Source organism: Sus scrofa, chromosome 8, assembly GCF_054392235.1.
Source record: "Sus scrofa isolate SSC_HxYL_T2T_F1_AM1 chromosome 8, Sscrofa_HxYL_maternal_Yorkshire_Landrace_v2.0, whole genome shotgun sequence".
Taxonomy (NCBI): domain Eukaryota; kingdom Metazoa; phylum Chordata; class Mammalia; order Artiodactyla; family Suidae; genus Sus; species Sus scrofa.
This window is the reverse complement of record NC_139390.1, coordinates 36,437,453-36,461,822: the sequence shown is the minus strand read 5'-3', so window position 1 is coordinate 36,461,822 and position 24,370 is coordinate 36,437,453. Positions and strand designations below refer to the sequence as shown.

Here is a 24,370-nt window from a genome sequence, read left to right as displayed (position 1 = left end):
ATAATTTTCCTTTAATATTATCTCTAATTATTAGAAAATTCTCCTTCATGTTAAGCTTAGAATATTTCTTTTATCACTTCCTCCCTCTGGCCCTAGCACTTTTCTTTTGGAGACATAAATAACATTTCCATTTCCTCTTTCACATGAAAATCTTTCAAATACATGAAAAAATGTGATCATATATCAGTATTCTTTTTTCAGGCTAAATCTTCCCATTTTTTCAGAGTTACAGATTATTATTATTTTTGTCCCTCTTATCTGAATATTTATTTTATTTTATTTTGTCTTTTCAGGGCTGCATGTGTGGCATATGGAAGTTCCCAGGCTAGGGGTCGAATTGGAGCTACAGCCACAGTCCTGTGGGATCCAAGTCGCATCTGCAATTTACACCATAGCTCACAGCAATACCCGATCCCCAACCCACTGAACGAGCTAGGGATTGAACCCGCATCCTCATGGATGCTAGTCTGGTTTGTTACTGCTGAACCACAACAGGAACTCCTGAATGTATAAGTATGTCATTGTGACACCTAGTTACAATATTTCAAAAGTAATCAAAATATCTTAGGGCCCAATGACACCATTATCTTTCTTGTCCAGGTGCTACAATTCTATGCAGCTGACCTAAGAATTAGCCCATAGAGGCATTAATTTTTAACAGGTACATTGTAATTTAGACACATAAATACTGATAGGATATGACTTTTCTTTAACTTGGAATTTTTTTTTTCTTTTTCGTCTTTTTAGGGCCACACCCATGACATATGGAAGTTCCCAGACTAGGGTCAAAAAGGAGCCAGCCTACAACACAGCCACATAATGCAGAATCCGAGCTGCAGCTGTTTGCCACAGCTTGCAGCAACACTGGATCTGACCCACTGAGTGAGGCCAGCGATTAAAACAACATCTTCATGGATACTAGTAGGCTTCATTTCTGCTGTGCCACAACGGAACTCCTAACCTGGAGTTTTTTCAGTTGATTCTTTTTAAAACTTAAGTGTAGGGTTTAAAAATAGGATGTGATTATTCAACATAGGCTCCCCCAAAAGGCATTTCTAGCTGTCCCATGAAACACTGATGAATAAGTGTCTTGTGAACTGAAGCTTGAAAGAATATGTATGCTATAATAATAAAAAATGGAAAAGGAGAAATCTCAATGAATATTGCAGAAATACGAAAAAAAAGAATACTATGAACTATTATATGCCAACAAATTTAAAAATCTAGAAAAATGAACAAATTTTTGGAGACATACAGCTCACCAAAACTGAATCAAGAAGCAATAGATCAATTGAACAGACCAATCATTAGAAATGAAATTGAATATGTAGTAAAAACACTCCCTACAAACAAAAGCCCAGACCGCATGGCTTCACAGGTGAATTCTACCAAACATACAAAGAAAAACTTATACCCATACTCCTTAAAATTTTCCAAAAGTTTGAAGAAGAAGGAACACTCCCAAAGACATTCTATGACGCCACCATCACTCTAATACCAAAACTAGACAAAGATACTACCAAAAGAGAAAATTATAGAAAAATATCTTTGATGAACATAGATGCAAAAATTCTCAATAAAATTTGAGCCAACTGAATCCAACAACAAATAAAAAAAGATCATATACCACGACCAAGTGGGATTCATCCTAGGTTCACAAGGATGTTTCAATAAATGCAAATCAATCAATATCATATACCACTTTAACAAAAGAAAAGTCAAAATATCTTAATAGATGTGAAAAAAGCATTTGATAAAAGTCCTATATCAATTCAAGATAAAAAAAATCTTAGCAACAACAATCCAAAAATTTATATTGAAAAATAAAGGACTCAGAATTGCCAAAGCAATCCTGAAGAACAAAAAACAAGCAGAAAGCATAATTCTTCCAGACTTCAGGCAATATTACAAAGCTACAGTCATCAAGAAAGTATAGTACTGTTATCAAAACAGACATACAGACCAATGGAACAGAATAGAGAACCCAGAAAAAAACCCAGATGCCCATGGTCAATTAATCTTTGACAAAGGACATAAGAATATAAAATGGGGAAAAAACGACAGTCTTCTCTGTAAGTGGTGCCGGAAAAACTGGACAGCTGTGTGTAAATCAATGAAACTGGAACACACCCCCATACCATGCCCAAAAATAAACTCAAAATGGCTTAAAGACTTAAATGTAAGACAAGACACCATCAAACTCCTAGAGGAGAACATAGACAAAACATTCTCTGACATCAACCATACAAGTGTTTTCTTAGGTCAGTCTCCCAAGGTAAGAGAAATAAAACTAAAAACAAACCAGTGGGAACTAATCAAACTGACAAGCTTTTGTACAGCAAAAGAAACCATTAAAAAAAAAAAAAAGATAACCTACAGAATGGGAGAAAATACTTTCAAATGATGCAACTGACAAGGGCTTAATCTCTAAAATACATAAACAACTTATAAAACTCAACAGCAAAACACCAACAACCCAATTCAAAAATGGGCAAAGGACCTGAATAGACATTTCTCCAAAGATGATATACAGATGGCCAACAAACACATGAAAGAAAATGCTCATCACTAATTATTTGAGAAATGCAAATCAAAACTACTATGAGGTGCCACTTTGCACCTGTCAGAATGACCATCTGTTCACAAATAACAAATGCTGGAAAAGGTATAGAGAAAAGAGAACCCTCCTCCAGTGTTGGTGGGAATGTAAATTGGTACAACCACTATGGAAAACAGTATGGAGGTACCTCAGAAAACTAAATATAGAACTACCATATGACCCAGCAATCCCACTCTTGCACATATATTCAGATAAAACTCTAACTCAGAATGATATATGCACCGGTATGTTCACAATAGACAAGACATGGAAACAACTTAAATATCCATCTACATATGAATGGATTAAGAAGATGTGGTATATATACACAATGGAGTACTACTTAGCCATAAAAAGAACAAAATAATGCCATTTGCAGCAACATGGATGGAACTAGAGACTCTCATACTAAGTGAAGTAAGTCAAAGAGAAAGACAAATACCATAGGATATCACTTATATCTGGAATCTAATATATGCTACAAACAAACCTTTCCACAGAAAAGAAACTCATGGACTTGGAGAATAGACTTATGGTTGCCAAGGGGGAGGGAGAAGGAGTGGGATGGACTGGGGGTCTGGGGTTAATAGATGCAAACTATTGCATTTGAAGTGTTTAAGAAATGGGATCCTGCTGTATAGCACAGGGTACTATGACTAGTCACTTGTATGGAACATGATGGAGGATAATGTGAGAAAAAGAATGTATATATGTGTGAGACTGGGTCACTTTGCTGTACAGTAGAAAATTGACAGAACACTGTAAATTAACTATAATAGAAAAAATAAAAATCATTAGAAAAAGAAAAAAATGAATATATTATAATGGCAGCATGAAAGAATTAAAGGCCTGGAAATAGAAATTAGCAAATGGCATGTTTGTAAGAAAGATGCAGCAGTGAGGAATGATAAGTCAGCTTTTAGCTGAAATATTACTTTCAGAAATACTCCTGTACTCTCTGTTTCAACATTGGTGGATTTATCTCCAGAGAAGCTGAGATCCCAATTATGCCAATTTCAAACTGCATTTTTTAGACTTGTATTATTATTTGTTTCTTTTATCTTGGAATAAAAAAATCAATTTCTTGGAGAAAATTTTGGAAGCCTGGAAAGGCACATGTGATCTGAATTATCTCTAGAGATACACACACATGCACAGTTATGTCACACACACATATTTATCTCTCAATGCACTATATATTAATAATTTTTTAAAATTCCCTTTTCCCCTGTCAGTTCCATTTCTGTGACATAATCATCACAATTTATTTAGGCCGTAAGTTCCTTGAATATATAAAGTGAGTTATGTTCAGGGTTATAAAACCCATGGTAAAAGATGAGGTCTGTGAAACTCCTCTAAATATCGAATCCTACCAGGCAGCACTTCCATAGGCAGTCATTATTACATATTATATAAAAATAATGCATGAGGGTGCAAAGGAAAAATATTTGCACAGGCTAAGAAATCTTGATGCCATTTAGACTTTTAAAAATTACTGTGGGAAATAAACTTCAGTTGCAGCCCGACAGAGAAATTTTGCCTAAAGACAGCGTTGTTAGTCTTTTGTGCATCTCAGCAGCATACAACAGCACTAAAAATGAAAATTGGATTTAACTATAGCAACAAATATTGTCACATAGAGTAGGCAGAACAAAAGTAACCAGGAGAACAAGCTTCAGAGATGATAAAAGCTCAGTATCTTGGCAACCTTTTGTGTTGGGTTATTTTTAAAAAATGGATAATATTGTGCTCTGTTTCTAATTTATTCAGCCACTTGCCGAGTGATAGCAACATTATAAGTACAGAAAATGTATGTCATCTTGGCATTGTATTTCTTAAATACAGTAATATTTGCTTTATTTTTCCTTGTTTAGTTTTGCTGCAGTGTGAAGAAAGCCTTAAAGGAGCATTGATTAGCTCAACTATGCTGTCTGGCTGACAAGCCACTATTTTTTCCAACTGATTTTTTTTTTTAATTTTGAGAAAATTTTCTTAATATTTCTATTAGAGAAAGACTTGAGGAAAGATTGTTTCAGTCTCCCCTTGTCATCCAGAAATATCTTTAAAAGAACACCCTGAGATTTAATTTATTAATTCATCATTATTAATTTAGCAGTTGAATATCTGTGAAATACACTTAGGATGGTACCAAGGCATAAGTAAACAGGATCACTAAAACACAAGCAGACACTTGAGAAAAATTAAATTCTGTAGGTATTAAATGCCACTCCTGTGCCAGGCACTGCACTGGGTGATGGCTATGCGTGTCCAGATGAATAGAAGAAAGCCTGCCCCTTGTGTGGTTCATAGGCCAATGGCAAACAATACTATAGTTTTCATGGTTTATATCTCTCAAAGATCTTTTACATGTACCACGGACTGAATAGTTTAAAGTTTATTTACGTGTGATTCACAATTAGCTGGCTTCTCTGACATGGTTCAGAAACAGCCCTGACCCTTGTTAAATTCATGCCTTTCTACTCCTCTTCCTCTCTCAGGGTGATGAATTGTGATTGTGCAAAGCAGCTCAAAGACAAATGCAAAACCTCTGTGAAGCCTGCCTCCCTCCCTATTCCCCAAGTCCAACTTATAGGTTGAGTCAGACTCTCAAAAACCTCCCAAATTTGTGAAAATCAGACCAGGCATTTTCATATGAGGCTGAGACAAATCTGTAATGCCCTAATTTTCTTGCTATAGATTCTTTCCCTGCTGCCATCACCATCAAGCCTACTGTAATATAATATAACGCAAATGAATGTGTGCGGTGTTCATCGATCTCTTTTTCCCATGTAAATTATTTTTATGTGATTTATTTTCCCAGTTGCTTCTTCTTCTAACTACTTCTTAATGCCTAGCACAGTAAATATTAGTAAAATCTACAAATTAATGAATGAATTATAGTCCACTCTATCTGCTACTCCATAAGAACCTTTCCCACTTTTGTTTGCTCTCTTTGCTATGGGTTTGCTATTGTTGTTTTATCTATTTTACTTTTTAAAAATTTATTAGAGGTGATTTACTATGTTGTGCCAATTTCTGCTGCACTACAAAGTGACCCAGTCATATGTATATATACATTCTTTCTTTTAATCATATTTTCTTTCATCATGTTCTATTCCAGGAGACTGTATCCAGTTCCCTGTGCTGTACAGTAGGATCTCATTGCTTATCCATTCTAAATGTAATAGTTTGCATCTGTTAACCCCAAACTCCCAGTCCATCCTACTCCCTCCCCTCTCCCCCTTGGCAATCACAAATCTATTTTCTCTGCCTGTGATGCCCTTATATTAATGCCCCATGAACACTGTAGTTCTTTTTTAAACAAAATTGGAATGTGGTTGACTTACAATGTTGTGTTAGTTCCAGGTGCATAGCAAAGTGAATCAGTTATATATGTAAGACTATCCATTCCTTTCCAGATTCTTTTCCCATATAGGTTATTACAGAGTATTGAGTAAATTTCCCTGTGCTATACAGTAGGTCCTTGTTACTTACCTGTTTTATATATGGTTGTGTGTATATGTTAATCGTAATCTAATTTATCCCTCCCCCAGTATTTCCCCTTTGGTAACCATAAATTTGGTTTTGAAATCTTTGAGTCTGTTTCTGTTGTGAATAAGTTCTTTTGTATCATTTTTTATTAGATTTCTCATGTTAAGAACACTGTAGTTCTGACTGGATGTCATCCCATTTTCCTCCTTCTCCATAGCCAAGTGTTACTGAATGCCTTCCGTCATGTTGCTTTGTCTCCTCTTCTCAAATTTCTAATACTTGGGAGATGTTTTTTGTGTTTTAGATTTTTTTTGTATGTAAAACATTCCATGTCACAGTGATTTCTAGAAGCTGCAATAGAAACATTTCTAAAACTCTCAATTTCCAATTCTTCAATTTTATCACAGTCGCCCCTGGTATCTGCAGGGGACTGGTTCCAGGACCTCAGTGGATACCGAAGTCCAGGGATGCTTAAGCCCCTTATGTATTTCAATGCCATCTGTTTTTTCCTCCCTCTGAGCCTTTAGATCTAAAACTGCTACCTCTACTAAAAATCTCCCACAGTATTTGAGCACTAATGTATTAAGCTCTTTGCACAGTTATCCCATTTATTTTTCATTATAACTTTAGAATAATGATATACAAGTATTTTCCTCTTTTTACTTATGAAAACAGAAGATGTGGTACATATATACACTGGAATATTAGTCAACCATAAAAAAGAATGAAGTGATGCCATTTACAGCAACATGGATGGACCTAGAGATTATCATACTGAGTGAAGTAAGAAGAGAAAGGCAAATATCAAACATCATTTATATGTAGACTCTAATAAGAATGATACAAAAGAACTTATTTTAAAAACAGAAACAAACTTTAAAGATTTCAAAACCAATCTTATGGTTACCACAGGTGAAACCACTGGGGGGAGGAAAGAATTTGGAGGGTTGAAATAACACATATATGCTGCTGTATAAAATAGATAATTAAGGAGAACCTACTGTATAGCTCAGGAAAATCCGCTCAATAGTTTATTAATAACCTATATGGGAAAAAAAAGAATGGAGATATTTATATGTTTGACTGATTCACTTTGCCGGACATCTGAAACTAATACAACATTGTAAGTCAACTATACTCCAATAAAATTAAATTAAAAAAAAGGAAAACAGAGACTCCATTTGGGTAACTGGTCCAGGCTTACAGCAGCTGATTGATTGTAAAGACTGATATCAAAAGAGCTCCCGGCCTGCCAAAGCTGGTGCTTTCCTGCCTTGCTGTGCTTCATTTCACCATCTCTCCCAGGTTTTGCCACCTTCTGCTTCCATGTATTTGAAAGACAAAAACATTGGCTGATAAAACACTTTGACATTGGTCATTTTATCCTCTTGTGAGAAATACAGAGCCTCCTGTCAAGTTTTTTTGCCCTTGTTTTTTGATGAGAATTTTAAAATGACTCATTAATGAAGGAGCTGCATGCAGTTGGTGGGAGCTGTAATGTGCAAATACAACGTAGCACTTGGCAAAGCTTAATTATATGTATCCTGTATCCTAATACTTTTCAAATCACTTATGTTTATTTTTATCTTCTATTCTGTTATCTTCATGGCCCTAATATCATTGTGCCTCTTCTACATTCTCCAAAGTAAATCAAACATTGCCAGTGGCCCAGCCTGCACTTTGATATCTTCAATATTATCATAGCTCTCTTTGTCTCATTTTATAGCACTGTGCCTCTTGCTTCAGCTCTTCCGGAGTACCTTTTATAGATTTTAAATATTGTTGTCTTCAGTTTGTCAGCCATTGTCAAGACGATAGTATCTGCTAAGATAATACCTAGGTTTATTAACCTATGATAGCATCTCTTTTTTTAATCATTTTCATTTGTCTTCTCTTCAATTTGTTATCTACTTTTTGTCTTCTTTTGAGAAAGTCTGCAGAGCACACATGAAAATAAAGGACTATGTGGGTAGACTTGTCTCACCCCCCTTGTCAAATTAATTTATTTCTTCCCCTGTCCACTGAGCAATAAAATGTGGGTCATTTTGATATATAACATCCTCACTTATTTCACTTATCTGGCAAACACTATTTTGGATCCAGCTTTAAAGAAAGAATTATAGTTAATCATCAAAGCCATATTTTTAATAAACTAATTAATAATTTTCGAACCTCTCCATTTTGGCCTGTTTCAGATGCCTCTGAAATTCACCATCAGCTATTTTTGGAAGTCTGGCATATCGTTTGCCCTGTGTGTCATGCCTTCTTCTAAGTCTGCCAACCCTTGCAGCACGATGTCCACGTAAGTCTTGTGATCAGTGTTCAGTACGGTTAGTGGTCTCTAAATTCTAATGCTTTTTCTCTCTCCCTTATAATTGCTCTTGATAACTTCCCTTGTACTGCCCTTTTCACATTTTATTCATATACTTTAATACAAAGGTTTTTTATATTTCTTTTTTAAAGAGCTGAAAAACGTTAGCAGAAAACCATCTAACATCAAACCTAAGAGAAACATAAAGTTCTACTTAGTCACTCTGCATCATTTTTGAGTTGATATGTTTGCTTAGAATAATTTTTAACCTCTTGATTAATTCCTTGGCATTGGCACATATTACTTCTGCATGTCTTATATTTTTCTCCTTAAAGTACATTTGCTTGATTTCTAATTTCTCCTTCCATATCATCATATTGTCTAGTTTTAATCCTGAAGCTGATCCTAACCGTCTCTTCTTTGCATATTCTGTTTTCTGATAGTTTATTCTTGTTTGACATTTTATTTATGCTTTTCACCATGATGGGCTAGACAAATTTTCTCACCTGTATGTTGAATTTTGTTATTTTAGCCTTAATTTACCTTTTTTTTTTTTTTTTGCTTGTTCTTATACTCTTGCTCTCTCCACCAAATATTTCTACAGCTTTATGGAATATTGACTTTCTTCACGAAAGCCTTGTCTTTATTCAGTCCCTTTTAAAATCATTTTCACATCACTCTTCACTTTCCAGTCACTCTGTGACATCTTGAAAGGGCATCCAAGCTTTACTCCTTTAATCAATCTTCCTATAAGTTCTTGCTATTCTAACATCTCACCCTCTATATACCATTATAAGTTAATTCCTTTAGCTCTAAAATCATCCTACAGAAACTTTTATAGACACTTTTCAAAGAAAATATTGTCTGCTATTGATTATAAGAGAAAGCAGGCAGGAGACTTCACCAGAAAGCAAAGGGCTGAGGCAGAGAAGCAAGTTTCCCATGAAATCTGCCTGGAATGGTTTTGTCTGGCAAAGTAGCAGCCCCGTTGAATATGCATGCACTTTTTATTGCAAGCAGGGACTTGGAAGGTGACTCAGACACCATCTTTTTTGGCAAGACCTAGAGGAAAAGGGCAGAAAAGAAGTTATAGTATCTTGACTATTTTCTTAAATTATTGGGCTCATCTTCATCACCTCTTCTTCCAGGTCTAGTGAGCCTTACTTCATTTCTCACATGGACTTGATCTTCTCCTCCTCACCTTGGGAACTTCATGCTATTTCATTTTCCTGGAACATTTTGACCTCCCATCTTAGCATCTATTTTGTCCGCTTTCTGCCTCAGGCTTCAGCTTAGATGAGCTCTTTCCTGTTCTGTATCCCTGGGTTGAACACTTCTTCTATATGCTCTCACAATACCCTATAAGTAACTGCGTGCAGCACAGGTCACACTTTATTGTAACTATGTATAATTGTAAATAGTTCCTTGGACCAGTCTATAAGCTTTCTGAGAGCACAATCTCATCTCAGAAACATCCTCAGCATGGTGGCTAAGGGGACAGCCTGGAGTTATAACAGCTGTGACAGTGACTAGATTGCAGATTCGGGAGAGCCATTTACCTCTAAGTGCCTCATTTATTCATCTCTACTTCAAGTATTATGACAACTTATTTTGTAGTCTTTTGTTTGTGACAATCAAATGCATAGAACAATCCCCATCCTGACTCACAATTAATACTCTGCAAAGTTTTCCATAAAGTATGCTCTAATAATACTTACACTTTTCATCATTATTATTAGTCACAGACTTTTCAGAGGATGTCTTGCACAGTACTCTCATAGAAGAGTGCTCAATCAGTGCTTGCTGAATAAAAGCTTGTTGAACTAATGAAAGAGTGAATGATATTAAAAATAATCCACTCAGGAGTTCCCATCGTGGCTCAGTGGGTTACAAACCCGACTAGTATCCATGAGGATGCGAGTTCGATCCCTGGCCTCACTCAGTGGATTAGGGATCGGCATTGCTGTGAGCTGTGTGTAGGTCACAGGTGCAGCTCGGATCCTGCATTGCTGTGGAGGTGGTGTAGGTCAGTGGCTACAGCTCCAATTCAACCCCTAGCCTGAGAACCTCCATATGCCCCAGGCATGGCCCTAAAAAGAAGAAAAAGCCCCTGGATCATGTATATATAATGGAATAAATAAGAATGAGAACTTCCCAGAGCCTGGATTGATCTTTTTACTCCTTCTGACTGGCAGATATATCTAGAAAGAAACAGACCTTCCAGAGGAAACTTCACCTAAAAATAGCTGGGCACTGATAATTAGCATGCGCTTCAGAGATATCCTTTGTTATCACAAGAAACTTCCTTTCTGGCCTCCTCCCAAATTATACTTCTGCCAAATTGCTCAGCTTATGAAAAATCTCTGCTTTTCCCATGGCACTGTTAGAAAAGGGAACTTCTTTCATATTTTACAAGTTAAATTCCTTCTTACACACAAATCCTACCAACTCTGTCACATCTTCCTTTTTAGAGAACTTGAGGCAGAGTGTTGCAGGGGCATGCAAATAAACACCCTGCAATCTTATGCTATGTCAGAGCATTTCCAGCCCTTTCTTGTATAGATCCCTTGTTGTTGCTGTTATTGCCCTCATCCCTATCACCTCCATGGGCAGGCAGCCAAAATCCTCTCCACTGGTCATATGCAGGAAAAATATAGTGTTTATACATTTCTCATTCTTTCTTTTTCCATTTGATATGTATATACACATTCACATGTCCAATCACACCTCAAGACTTCCTTTCAATCTTCTATATCCAAATATTAATTTTCCACAATCCATTTTTGCCTTTCATATATTCATTGATTTGATATCTATTGAAAACTTACAATGTAATATAAACCAGGCATAGGCAAGAGGCCTTCTTAATAAATGTATAAGCTTTTTATAATGTTAAATAATTTTACAGTGTTTTGCGTATAATATTTCTAGTAAAAACATAACATTTATTTAACCTTTCCTATGTGCCAGGCATTGCTCTAAACATTTTACAGACAAACTCATTTAGTTTTCACAGCAAACTTATAAATACTATTAGTATCCTCACTTAACATATAAGGAAATGGAGTAACAGAGATTCCAACAATTACTTTTTATTGAAATGCATTTTTTAACTAAAAAGAGGTAAAAAAAATCAAAATAAAAAATTAAGCAGTATGGAGTTCCTGTCATGGCTCAGCAGAAATGAATCTTATTGGTATCCAGGAGGACACAGATTTCATCCCTGGCCTCCCTTAGTGGGTTAGGATCCAGCGTTGCCTGAGCTGTGGTGTAGGTCACAAACGCGGCTCAGATCTGCATTGCTATGGCTGTGGGGTAGCCCAGCAGCTGCAGCTCTGATTCGACCCCTAGCCTGGGAACCTCCATATGCTGTGGGTGTGGCCCTAAAAAAAAATAAAAAAATAAAAATTAAGCAGTAGATTATTATGAATCCAACGAGGTAAAAATATGTGATTTTTAATGTAGTAGTTTATACAAGTTCCAAGGGGCAAAGGAGTGTTATGATATGTGGTGGCCAGAGTAAGTTGGAATTATGGTTAGTTTGGGCACTGAAGGGTAGATGAGTTCTGAAACAGTTATCAGGAGACAGGAATAATAAAGAACCAAAAGTGAGGGAACAGGAACTTTGCATTTGACATTGCCCAAATAGTTTACATTTATTATTTTCAAATTATTTTCATGAGGTAGTTCCTATTATAGTTTCTGCTTAATAGGAGAGGAAATTGAGGTTCAGAGAGATCAGTATACTGTCAAGGTCACAGATTATATGATAGAGGAAGACTTAAACCACATAGGCTGACTCTAGACCCCACTCAACCACTGCAAACAGCTCTCTGGCTGAGGAAGAAAATGTCAATGAATTAGGGATCATAGGCAAGAGAAGAATGGGCACAAAACACACGCACACATCCCCAAATTGAAGGAGGAAATACCATGTTCAAATAGTTAAGCAAGTTGAAAAGTACAAACACCAAACCAGTAGCAGCTTCAACTTGCAATGTTGTTATAAGATATTTCTAAATAAAATTGAGCTTTGAAACATATACCTAGAATTCTCTGTTTTTAGCTAGCATTTCTATATCATTTCGTAGGTAACCTTTGGTAGCAACATATACCTGGGGAGTTCCCTTCTTGGTGCAGCAGAAACAAATCCAACTAGTATCCATGAGGATGCGGGTTCAATCCCTGGCTTTGTCAGTGGGTTAAGGATCCAGCATTGCTGTGAGCTATGGTGTAGGTTGCAGACGTGGCTCGGATCCTGCCTTGCTGTGACTGTGGTTTAGGCTGGCACCTGTAGCTGTAGCTCTGATTGGACCCCTAGCCTGGGAACCTCCATATGCTGCGGGTGTGGCCCTAAAAGTTAAAAAAAAAAAAAAAGAAAGAAAGAAAAAGAAAAGAAAAAGAAATATATAACTGGTAGTCAAAAGGATAAAGGAAGGATTCCAGAGGGCTAGGAGTCAGCAGGTCACCTTGGCAATGGCCCCAGTTGAAAGCTTTTATCTTGAAGTAGAATTTCTGTGGTGAACAAGTTGGAACTTGAAGTTATTTGGTGGGGGTTCCCTAGATACCTCTCCCTTTCCTTGAACCAGTCTAACCAGGCTACAGGTAGAGACACCCCAGAACCTTAAAATTCTTATTTTATCTCCTAGAAAATGGTACCCTTAACAGCTACTCATAGCTTTTTTAGAGCCCTTTGTTTCGCAGGTGTATATAAGCTATTTCTGAGATTCTTCTTGTTTTCTTACTCTTATGAAAATAAATATATTTTTACATCTACAAAAAATAACTTCCAAGTGGGTTAAGTGCTGTATCCACTTCCCACTGCTGCCATAGTAAGTCAATACATATTTAGTGGCTGAAAACAACACAGACTCGTTATCTTGTGGTTGTGGAAGTTAGACGCCTGAAACAGGCCTTATAAGGGGAGAACTGAGGTGTCAGCAGAGCCGCATCCTTCTGGAGGCTCTAGAGGAGAATCTGTTCCTTGTCTTTTCCAGCCTCTGGGTGCTGCCTACCTTCCTTGACAGGTGGCCATATCACTAACCTTCTGCTTCCCTCATCACATCTCTTTCTCATACTCTGCACCTCCTGCCTCCCTCTTATGAGGACCCTTTTGATTACCTTGGTCCCACATGGATAATCCAAGATAATGTGCTCATCTCAACATTCTTATGCACATCTGCCAAGTTCCTTTTGCTCTCTAGAGTAACATATTCACAGGTTTGTGGATTAAGACACGGATGCCTTTGGGAGGCCATCATTCTGCCTACTACAAATGGTAAAAAATAAAACTATAAAAGAATAAGAAGAAAACACTAGCAGATATGATTCTGTCTTGAGATGTAAAAGAATATTGAAAGCATAAAAGTGAATGATGAAATTGTAAAAAAGAGACTGACAGACCTAAACCAAGTTTAAAACATCTGTGAACGTAGGGACAACATACCACATTAAAGAAAATACAAACAAATGAAAACCTAGACTAATAGTTGCAGCAGGTATGGCAAAGGGTAAATAAAATAATGTTACTGATTAGAAATATTATCAATCAGAAACATATAGATACCTCAGTAGAAGAAGTGGCAAAGGACTGAAAAAACTATTAATAAAAAGGAAACTCAAGAGACTATTAACAATATGAAAAGTATTCCAACTTTCTAGTTAAGAAAGTAAAAAGTGGTACAAAGAAAAACCATTTCCTCAACTAATCAAGCAAGACTGTAGAAATCATACTGGCTAATGATAATAAAAATGGTCGTAGAGCATACATGGCCAACAAAAGTTTTAAATGTCACAAAATATATGATGTATAATTTGTGAATATGTATCAGTGGCCCTTAAAATACTTAGCACTTTGTCTCAATGATTACATTTCTAGAATTCATAAAAAGACTAAAATATAAATATTTATCCACAAATGAGTTTATACTGGGCAAAAATCAGAAAATAACTCAAGTTCAAAAAGTAATTACATGATTGGTTATACATATTATATCAGATTCATATAATGAAACATTATATTGCCATAAACATGCTGTTTTCAAAGATGGTTGTTCAGAATACATTACACAGTGGCCAAAAGTCAGATACAGACAGCATTGTGTTAGTAACAAATCAAAGGCTTAATGCATAGAGATTCATTTCTCATTCATACAACATCTGCCTTAGAGATGGTGACCTAGCCCTTCAGTCTGCTTTTATGTGGTGGCCCTGCTGGCTCAATCTGAGACATCAGGGTTCATCCCCAATCTTCAAAACCTAAACTCAGCTGACCACATGCCTGGTTCTGGGTAACTGCAAAAGAGGTGGGAAATAATATGCCTTTCACCTGCCACAGAATGAGACAAAAATTAGTGAGAATTAAGAGTTTCTAAAACAGATATGTATCTTTTGGCCCTGATTTTTAAATTAATTGTTTATACCATGCATATATAGAGAGGCAGATGGATATAGATACATCCACATCTATGTATCTAAACTAAGGGTTGGCTCAATATGGCCCTCGTCAAATCTGGCCGGCCGCCTGTTTTTGTACAACCAGCCAGCTAGGAATGCTCTTTAGAATATTTACATGTTTGAATAATATTTGATGACACATGAAAATCGTACAAAATTTAAATTTGCATCTGTAAATAAAATCTTATTGGAAAGAGTCATAATCCTTCATTAACGTCTGTCTTTGGCAGATTTCAGATACAACGGCAGAGCTGAGTAGTCATGACAGAAGTCATATGACCCACAAAAATATTTACTCTTTAGGTCTTTACAAAAGGAGTTTGTTGACCTCTACTCTACCTAGGGAAATTAGGCACATGAAAAAAATTCTCATTATACTTGAAGGTTTGGGATTTAAGATCATTTTTAGTTTTTATACTTGTATCTTCTAAAATTTCTAAAAGGAATCAATATTATAGCCATACCTGTGGAAAGTTAATAAAAATGGAAATAACTCCTATGTAGACTACCTAAGAATATTCTTACATTAGTTCTGGATAACCGCTTTCTCTCTGGAGGCTGCCAACCTAGCCCAGGAGACAAGGGGATCATTGCTGAAGATGGAAAGATAAGGCCCTGGCTTCCTGTCTAATCTCTTTTCCCAACCCTCCCCCTCTTCATTCTTATCTCCAGCCTGTCTCTCATTTCTGCAAATAAACCAGGCTTATTCTGTCACCACAGTCTCTACACTTGCTTCTCCGTGGAGAGCCCTTCCTCCAGATTTTCACACAGCTGACAACTTTGTCATTCAGATCTTAGCACGGATGTCACCTCCTGAGAGATCTCTCCTAACTCCTCTGTGTAATGCTGTACACTGCCAGTCGGTCTCTATCACAACTCTTATTTTTCTACTATTGGCTTTATTTCATTTGTATATTTATATTCTTATTGTCTGTTGTTCCATTAGAACTGAAAATTCATGAATGCAGACAATTATCAGTCTTTTAATCACTGCTGTATCTTGGAATATTGGACACTGAATGGTGAAAGATGTGTGCGTATGTGTGTATGTTTACACATGGAATAAATAAAATCATTTCAATTATAACATTAAAGTGTAATGGTATCTACACATTGACATCTTACAGAATCCCATTGAAAAGCCAAATCTCTCTGCTGGGCAGTCTCTCTAGCTCAGCAAAATTCCCTCGTTTTATGTTAAGTCATGTGTCGACACTTGAATTTTGAATTGAATCGTACCAGTTACAATAAAAAAGTTAGTGGTTCTTAACCTTCATGATTTATTGCTGGTTGAAGGTAAATATGCCACACAAAGCAAATATAGTGAAAACAATTAAGAATTTCTTTGAAAAAAACCATGTGATTTGTGGGTTCACTTAAATGTCCTGTTTTTCTGACAACATGCTGATGATGGATGGACAAAATATATGTATGTGTGCCTAATCAGCATTAACAGTACACATTCATTAGATATCTGATTTGCAAAAATATGTGAGAAATGTTACTGTTTTCAAGAAACATACAGATGGGGAGAAAGATATATAAACATAACAGTTATAAAGGTAAAATTTATTGTCAACATAAATTTAAGATATTGAAATAGCCAGATTTATATTAAGAGAATATGTCTAATTCTTAACTATTAATGGGAGAAAGTTACATATTCTTGGGCAAAATTAAAATTAAGTTTTTGGGAGTTCCCATTGTGGACCAGCAGAAAGGAATCTGACTGGCATCCATGAGGATGTGAGTTCAATCCCTGGCCTTGCTCAGGGGGCGGGTTAAGGATCCTGCGTTTCCATGAGCTGTGGTGTAGGTTGCAGACACAGTTTGGATCTCGCATTGCTATGGCTGTGGTGTAGGCCAGCAGCTACAACTCTGATTCAGCCCCTAGCCTGGGAACCTCCATATGCCACGAGTGCGGCACTAAAAAGACAAAAGAAAAAAAAATTTTTTTTAATTAAGTTTTGGAACTTAATCTTTTGCCTCTGAATGTTACTTTTAGAAGGACAGATACAATTTCATAGCTTAATCAAAGAGTAAGTTTACTACAACACATTATTCCTAAGGATGTTGTCTCTGACCCCTCTATATATCTTTTCTATACTATATTTTTATATGACATTTTTCATATGTCAAAGAATCATATAAAACCAGCTAAAGTCAGAAATTATTTTACTAGATTTGAGACATTCAGAGAAATAAAAATACAGAGAAAGAAGCAAGGTCTATAAAGTGCAGGTCAGCTATAGAACTTTGCCCCTTTTCTAAAAGTCTTTATCTGTCACATGCCTTTGAATTTCTTTCACCTCTTTGTAATTCTCATTTATTATTTTGTTTTTTGCATACATCCACTTAGATTCAACATAAATCTCTTTTAAGGGTCCAATTTGGAGATTAAACTCTTGTATCAGTGTCAGTTAAATAACACTCCCATAAAAGAGAAAATCGGTGAAAGAGAAACACACTACCTGTTAAAAGCAGAAAAAAAAAAACACCTTTTTTAGGAAGAGACAGCAGCTGTGGCCTGCTTCCTTTGGAAAATGTTTAGATACTTAGTGCAAGGGGAATGACCTTGGTCTCTTATGTGGGAAAAAAAAAAATCTCATAAGCTGTTATTAACCAGCCAAAGGTGTATTAAGCCCCAACACTGGGGTCACAGAGGGCTATTTAAAGTCCTATAATTACTACTCTCACAGATAAAGTATTTTTGTCTATATCATTCATGAATGTCTCTCAAAAACAGCATTTATGATACAATTTGATATAACAACTTTTATAAACTAAATGCTATGGTTTCTCTTCCCACACTGTCACAGTCAGCTGTTTTCAACAAAATCTATTTCATTTTCCTCCTGGAAATAAAATAAACGACTATGCTCCACCCTGTCTTCATTGGAGTCAGATGGAAATGTTTAACTATGCTTGTCAATGGGAGGTGAATGGAAGTCGTGTGGCCACTTCAAGGTCAAGACCATCCCCTATGAGACAGACGGGGACCTGGGACACTTCGCTGCCATAACGGCAGTGAGAAACAAAATACAAAGAAACTCTAAGGGACTAAAAATAACTGCCCATATAAGCAGTTAGGGCAAATTGTGGGCAACAAGATTCAAAAAGACTGAAAAACGAACAGCCATTTCTGAGAAGCTGAGAACAAAAGCAGGGTGTCAGGAGAAAAAGCAGGGTATTACACATGCACCTGCACACACCCCACCGAAGGGGTAGGCAGACCACCTAAGCTACTCCTCTGTTCCAAACCCTGAACCTGTCCTTGTCTTCACACCATATAAGGAACCAGCTCGCCCCCTCCTCCGGAGGATCCAAGTAGCAAGGGAAACTTTCGCTTGTTTTTCTCCCCCCTACTGCTGCAGGGACCCCAAATACAGCCTTGCCTAAATTTCTTACTCAGCTTCTTATCAATTTCTATTGATTAAGGAAGCCCAAGAACCCAGGGCAGTAACACCTTCACCTGCTCAGGTGCCTACTAGTTGTTGATCCAGGGTGCAAGGTTTAGCAACAAACAATGCATAGCTCCCAATGCTATGGAGCAGGGTAGCCTTCATTCCTCCCACTGATGTAAAGTTCACCGGAGTGTGAAAAGTCAACTGCTATTCTCTTAAGTCACTGAAATTTCAGGGAGTGTCTTTTATCATAGCGGCTAATTACATTAGATAATGCAAAAGTTTACAACAGTATGTCTAACAGAATTGCTGTCCAGCTTTTCTCCAAGGCCTTAGCCATTTGCTCAAATGGACTTTGAGTAATATTATAGAGGAGAAAGAATACCCTTTCATTTTTTTCCATAAATACTTATTGATTATCTCCTTCATGCTGAACTCTGTGTCTAGAGGACACACAAAGATACTGTCAGTACACTGATACAACACACTTAAGTGCTGGCGGGTATTATAGCTAAGATTGTGTACTTCTCCATCCAGGAGCTGTAGCACCAGCTGCTGGTTCTGCAGACAGCGTTTTTATGGTGTAGCAGTAGCATCTCCCTTGGCTGCCTATTTCTGTAGCATCTTTGGGAATTCTTCCTACAGAACCATATTTCTTTTGACCTCATAGGGATTCTAAAAACCATTTGAAGATCTCTATACTAAATCATTTTTTTATTGAAACTAGCTACAGGGGATTCTGTTCTCTGAAACCGAAACCCGAGCCCCAAGTAGTCAACATTACAAGAATATGTCTACGTATGTCTTATTTTTGGGAGACATTGCATTTAATGTTAACTGTTATTATTTTAGGGTCTTGGTAAATAATCTGTGATTGTTAACTGAAATTCCAAAGCAGGAGCTGAGATATATCAGTGTTCAATTATAAGATGATCATTCAGAAAATTCAGAATAGGTGTCATATTGTTTATTAACAAAATGATCTAGAAAAATTAAATAAATAGGACTGTATGAACTGACAGACACTCAGGATGCTACACTTGATTCAAGACTGAAAAGTCCTGGTGTAAAGCATGTAGCTATGTAGTGCTTGGCACAGTCAAGAGAAAGCACACAATCATTTGCAATTTTAAGCAATATTATTGTTAAATACCAAATGAGATAATGATATGGAGAACTTTGTGAAGTGGCACAATGCTTTACACATTGTTGATAATGTCATGTGCATAAATACCTCACATTTCTAGTGCCATAGTGACAATGGCCCACTGTTACATTATTGTAACTGGAGGACAATACACTGTATATCATAGATAAAAATTACATAGAGGATGCCTCACTCTACAGACAAAATTCAAGTTAAGTAGCATTAGTGTAAGCAAAAAAGGAGTCCTATAATTGAATGCGTGCTGTGATTCTCTCTCAGTCAAGATAGGTGACGGCATGTAGAATACTTTAAATTACTGCTTCTCATGTTCTACGTTACTTCTACAATCTCAAGCTGCCGTTATAACACCTTTCACCAGCCTGAACCTGCAACTGAAAATAAATCAATCTTGAAGTGATTGAAATTACTACTGCCTGACTTCTCTTACTGTGTCATTCCATAGGACACCAGTATTGGCAGTAGGCAGAGAATCTATTTTTTTCTTTCATTTTGTTGTAGGACAGGCTTCAAGAAAAATTAATTGTAGCATCATTCTTTTTCTATGAAGACTAACTCATGAATTAGAAATTTTAAAGTATGTTTCTTATATTTATTTTATGTATATTTTTCTGTTTGCCTGTCCTCTAACTCAATATTAAAAGCTCCTTTCTTTGAGTTCTAGTCTTTAGAGTTCAAAAACATAAAAACATTGTCTAACATACTATTACTGTATATGTGTATGCAGTCATCCCTTGGTACCCTTGGGGGATTGATTCCAGGACTACCACAAGTATACTAAAATTTGTGGATGCCATATATACAATGGCATAGTATTTGCAGATAACCTATGCAAGGCTCCCACATACTTTGAACCATCTCTAGGTTACTTATACCTAACACAATACAAATGATATGTAAATATTTGCAGGGCATGTGGGGAATTTAATCTGTGCTTTTTGGAACTTTCTGGAAATTTTTTTCCTGAATATTTTTGATCTATGGTTAGTTGAATATGAACTGCAGAACCCTTGGATACAGAGAGCCGATTGTGTGTACTATATGTACATATGTGTGTGTGTGTGTGTGTGTGTATAATATTGATAAGGTGAATTTACATATGTGTAAATAGTGCAGATATATGTACATATATGTGTATGTATATGTATTTTTATTTTATTTTATTTTTATTTTTAGGGCCACACCCGCGGCATATGGAAGTTCCCAGGCTAGGGGTTGAATCAGAGCCATGAGCCTATACCACAGCCACAGCAACACCGGATCCTTAACCCACTGAGCAAGGCCAGGAATGGAGCCTGAGTCCTCATGGCTACTAGTCGGATTCGTTTCTGTTGCACCACAATAGGAACTCCCAATATGTATATGTATATGTAAGTAATGGATGACCCAGCTTTCGCGGATCATCTTTTTTGTTGGGGGTAGCCACTCATGGCATGCAGAAGTTCCCAGGCCAGGGATCAAACCTCTGCCACAGCAGTCACCCAAGCCACAGCAGTGACAATGCCAGATCCTTAACCACTGAGCCACCAGGGAACTCCACATGAGTCATCTTCTTGATTATTTTACTATTTAGCTATATTCCACTTTCTTTGAATTTATTAATTCTACTTTTATTCTGCACAGTATCTGCATATTCACTCAGAGAACATCATTTTTGCCCTCACTCACTTTAATTCCTTTCTGCCTTTTGAAGACAATGACGAGGAAAAGCTAGTAAGAGTTTACTAACAAGGGATGGTCTTTGTCCCTATTTATTTTTTCTTTTGTCTTTTTTTTAGGGCTGCACTCACAGCATATGGAGGTTCCCAGGCTAGGGGTCTAATCGAAGCTTTTGCTGCCAGCCTACGCCAGAGCCACAGCAATGCCAGATCCAAGCCGTGTCTGTGACCTACACCACAGCTCAGGACAATGCCAGATCCTTAAGCCACTGAGTGAGGCCAGGGATCAAACTCTCAACCTCATGGTTCCTAGTCGGATTCGTCTCCGCTGCGCCAGGATGGGAATTCCCTTTGTCCCTCTTTTTTGTTCACACCTTTTTATCTAAGAAATCAATATGTTCTTTTCCTTTGCCTCCCTGTCTCTCAGATTGCTCCTTTTCTTATTTCCTCTACCATGCAGGTCCCATGCTCCTCGCCTCACATCTGCACTAGGGTATTAGCCACCTCACCAGTTTCCTGACACAATCCCCTTTTTTCCCTCTCCACCTCCACACATTACCCCCACAAGGTTCTAGCCTCTGAAGGATAATTTTTACCATGACGCAAACTTGTTCAAGAATCTATATTCATTCACAGCATCTTTTGCAAATTTTACCAAACCAAAAAAAATTAATTATATGAAAAAGAGTTCCATGTCTTAAGTGAACAAATGTGAAGATGTTTCCTTGCTACTCAGCCCCATAGAAACTACAATATAGTAATAGTGTAAGTTGCCAGGAGGGCATATAACAGGTAACAATTCCCAAATAGAATATTTTATTACTTTGGAGGAGATGGGAGGTAGCATTAATATCTAATAGAGAGCAATAGCACCAATGTTTTACAAAACATCATTAAAGAAAATCTAATCTGTAAAAATCATTTTTAAAAGGCTGTTGTCGAAGTCTATTAAGTAGCTCATCCATTTTTCAAATCTCGTCAACAATTGTCATGAGCCATAGTCTAGGTGGTCTTGTGACATGGTCTACACAGTTTTTTCATTTTCACCTTACTGACTTTGTGTATACTGTCATCTCAGCAAAGAATATCTCCCATTTCCTCTTCACTAATTTTTACCTGTGACCATTATGATTTGGGTCAAAATCCATTCTCCCAAAAACTCTTTCTTATTTATCCCCACTTCAGGCTATTATGCTTTTTTTCTAGAACTGTGGTAGATATGCAATTTTTTAATTTTTCCATCTAAATATTGTATCTTCTTATTTATCAACTTCTTTTTCTATTTAAAATATAAGCTTCTTTCTGAGGTGTGACATTTGTAATTCTTTTATTGGCTTAATTCTTTCTGTATGATTATGCGTATGTCTTTGGAATGAGTTACTAGTTGTAATATCTTTATGTGATATTTTCCTCAGATATTATTCATTTGTATCTACAAACATAAAATATCCTTCTGGCTGCTATACTGAGTAAGCATGCTGTCAATATCCCAGGATACATTTTAAATGGACAGTAGCAGCATAGTGAGTCAACAGCTGACAGTGACAGTATGGCAACAGACACTCAGTACTTTCATATGAATGAACATTATTTCTGACAGCTTATGTATGACTCAAGAAAACAACTCACAATACACTATAAATGAGACATGGGACTAAAGTGTTTTCACCAAGAACTTTATAAGGCTTTATAAGCTAAGAGGTAATATATGCATTTGTCTTATGTATAATATAAATTATGTAAATGTTAAGTATCAAGGAATTCAAGTATTTAAGAATGAAATGTACTAGTTTAACATTGTTAATTCTGAGTGATGGAAATATGAAGGATTATGGTGTCCTTTGTAAGTTTCTATATTTTCATATTTTCATAAAAATGGAGATGGCTATAACCATTCTGCATAATTTACAGGATGTTTTGTGAGATCAATAATAACTTACACCTTGATGTCATTTTATTTGAATCCCATAGGTCATCTTGTTTCAAGATATTGCTATATTTTCCAAGAAGCTTGCTAATTATGATGGCCTGCCTTGGTAACCTAAGTGTACTGCTTTGCATGAGTTATAGTTTTCATTTTAACTGATACTTTAGCATGGTGTTATATCCCTTGCTTTCTGTCCACTTGGGTGATATGCATCTGATCCAGCTGGATAGATCCATGTTTATACTTGATTTTTTTCATCTTTCTGACTCTATAACAATGAGAGCCAGACTCTACAGCAGTTTCTCAAAGTCTGGCCATAGGACAGCCTGCAATGGAATCATCTGGGTGAGGGCCCTGCATTTATGCTTGAATTCTGAGCATCAGTGCCCTGTATTCATGTCAAGGAACATTGTCTGTAGACCAATGAGTCAATGCCTCCTTCCAAGTTGTCTTATTTACAGGCATCAGGCTTTTCTTGGTAACATCCCGATCTTAGCAAATTATTTTTCATTGTAACTACATGAAAATTTACCACTCCAGCCACAAATTTGTGTAAAATTTCCTATGCAGTTTCTTATCAAATATTAAAAATAGAAAGCTTTTCTATTAAGAGCATAATTCTGTAATTATAAATCATAATTTTATAGGGAATAGCTCATTCTTTATTATTAATCTAGTGGTACAGCCATTTCTCCATAATTTTTATGCTTTAGCAAATCTAAAATCCATGCAAATCAATATATTCACTGTACAAATCTATTCTTTTTATTTAGTGAATAATTTCACAGAAATTATCTAAAGGCCATATTAATATTTCTATTTTTGATTTTGAGACAGTAAAAGTAAAATTAATAACATAAGGATTAAAATAGGTACAACTTTGCCTCAATCCCATGGATTTTATATATTTATCAGGACATTGGTTTACATTTATTGCTTCCCTGAAAATGAATTATCATGATGTAAAATTACAAATTAAAAAAAAAGACATTTTTAAGGGAACATTGTTCTGTGGACAATAAGTGATCGCTCTATATTCTGAAAGAGGATATTTAAGATTTCAACTAATATGAGAACCAGTTAGCAATGCTATTTTTTCTTTTTTTTCTTTTTCTTTTTTGTCTTTTAGCCTTTTCTAGGGCCACTCCCATGGCATGTGGAGGTTCCCAGGCTAGGGGTCCAGTCGGAGCTGTAGCTGCCAGTCTATGCCAGAGCCACAGCAACGTGGGATCCGAGCCACGTCCACGATTTACACCACAGCTCACGGCAACGCCGGATCCTTAACCCACTGAGCAAGGCCAGAGATCGAACCTGCAACCTCATGGTTCCTAGTCGGGTTCCTTAACGACTGAGGCACG

The 24,370-nt window shown here is 36.6% G+C and overlaps 1 protein-coding gene across 1 annotated transcript in view; it reads left to right on the top strand.

Annotated features, from left to right (window-relative positions):
- The window catches only part of COX7B2 (cytochrome c oxidase subunit 7B2), a 358,064-nt gene that overhangs the window by 315,760 nt on the left and 17,934 nt on the right, over positions 1-24,370 (top strand). The window contains exon 3 of the transcript XR_014812379.1: positions 8,287-8,393. The gene's annotated coding sequence lies outside the window, so the exon portion shown is untranslated. The remainder of the gene's footprint in view (positions 1-8,286; positions 8,394-24,370) is intronic.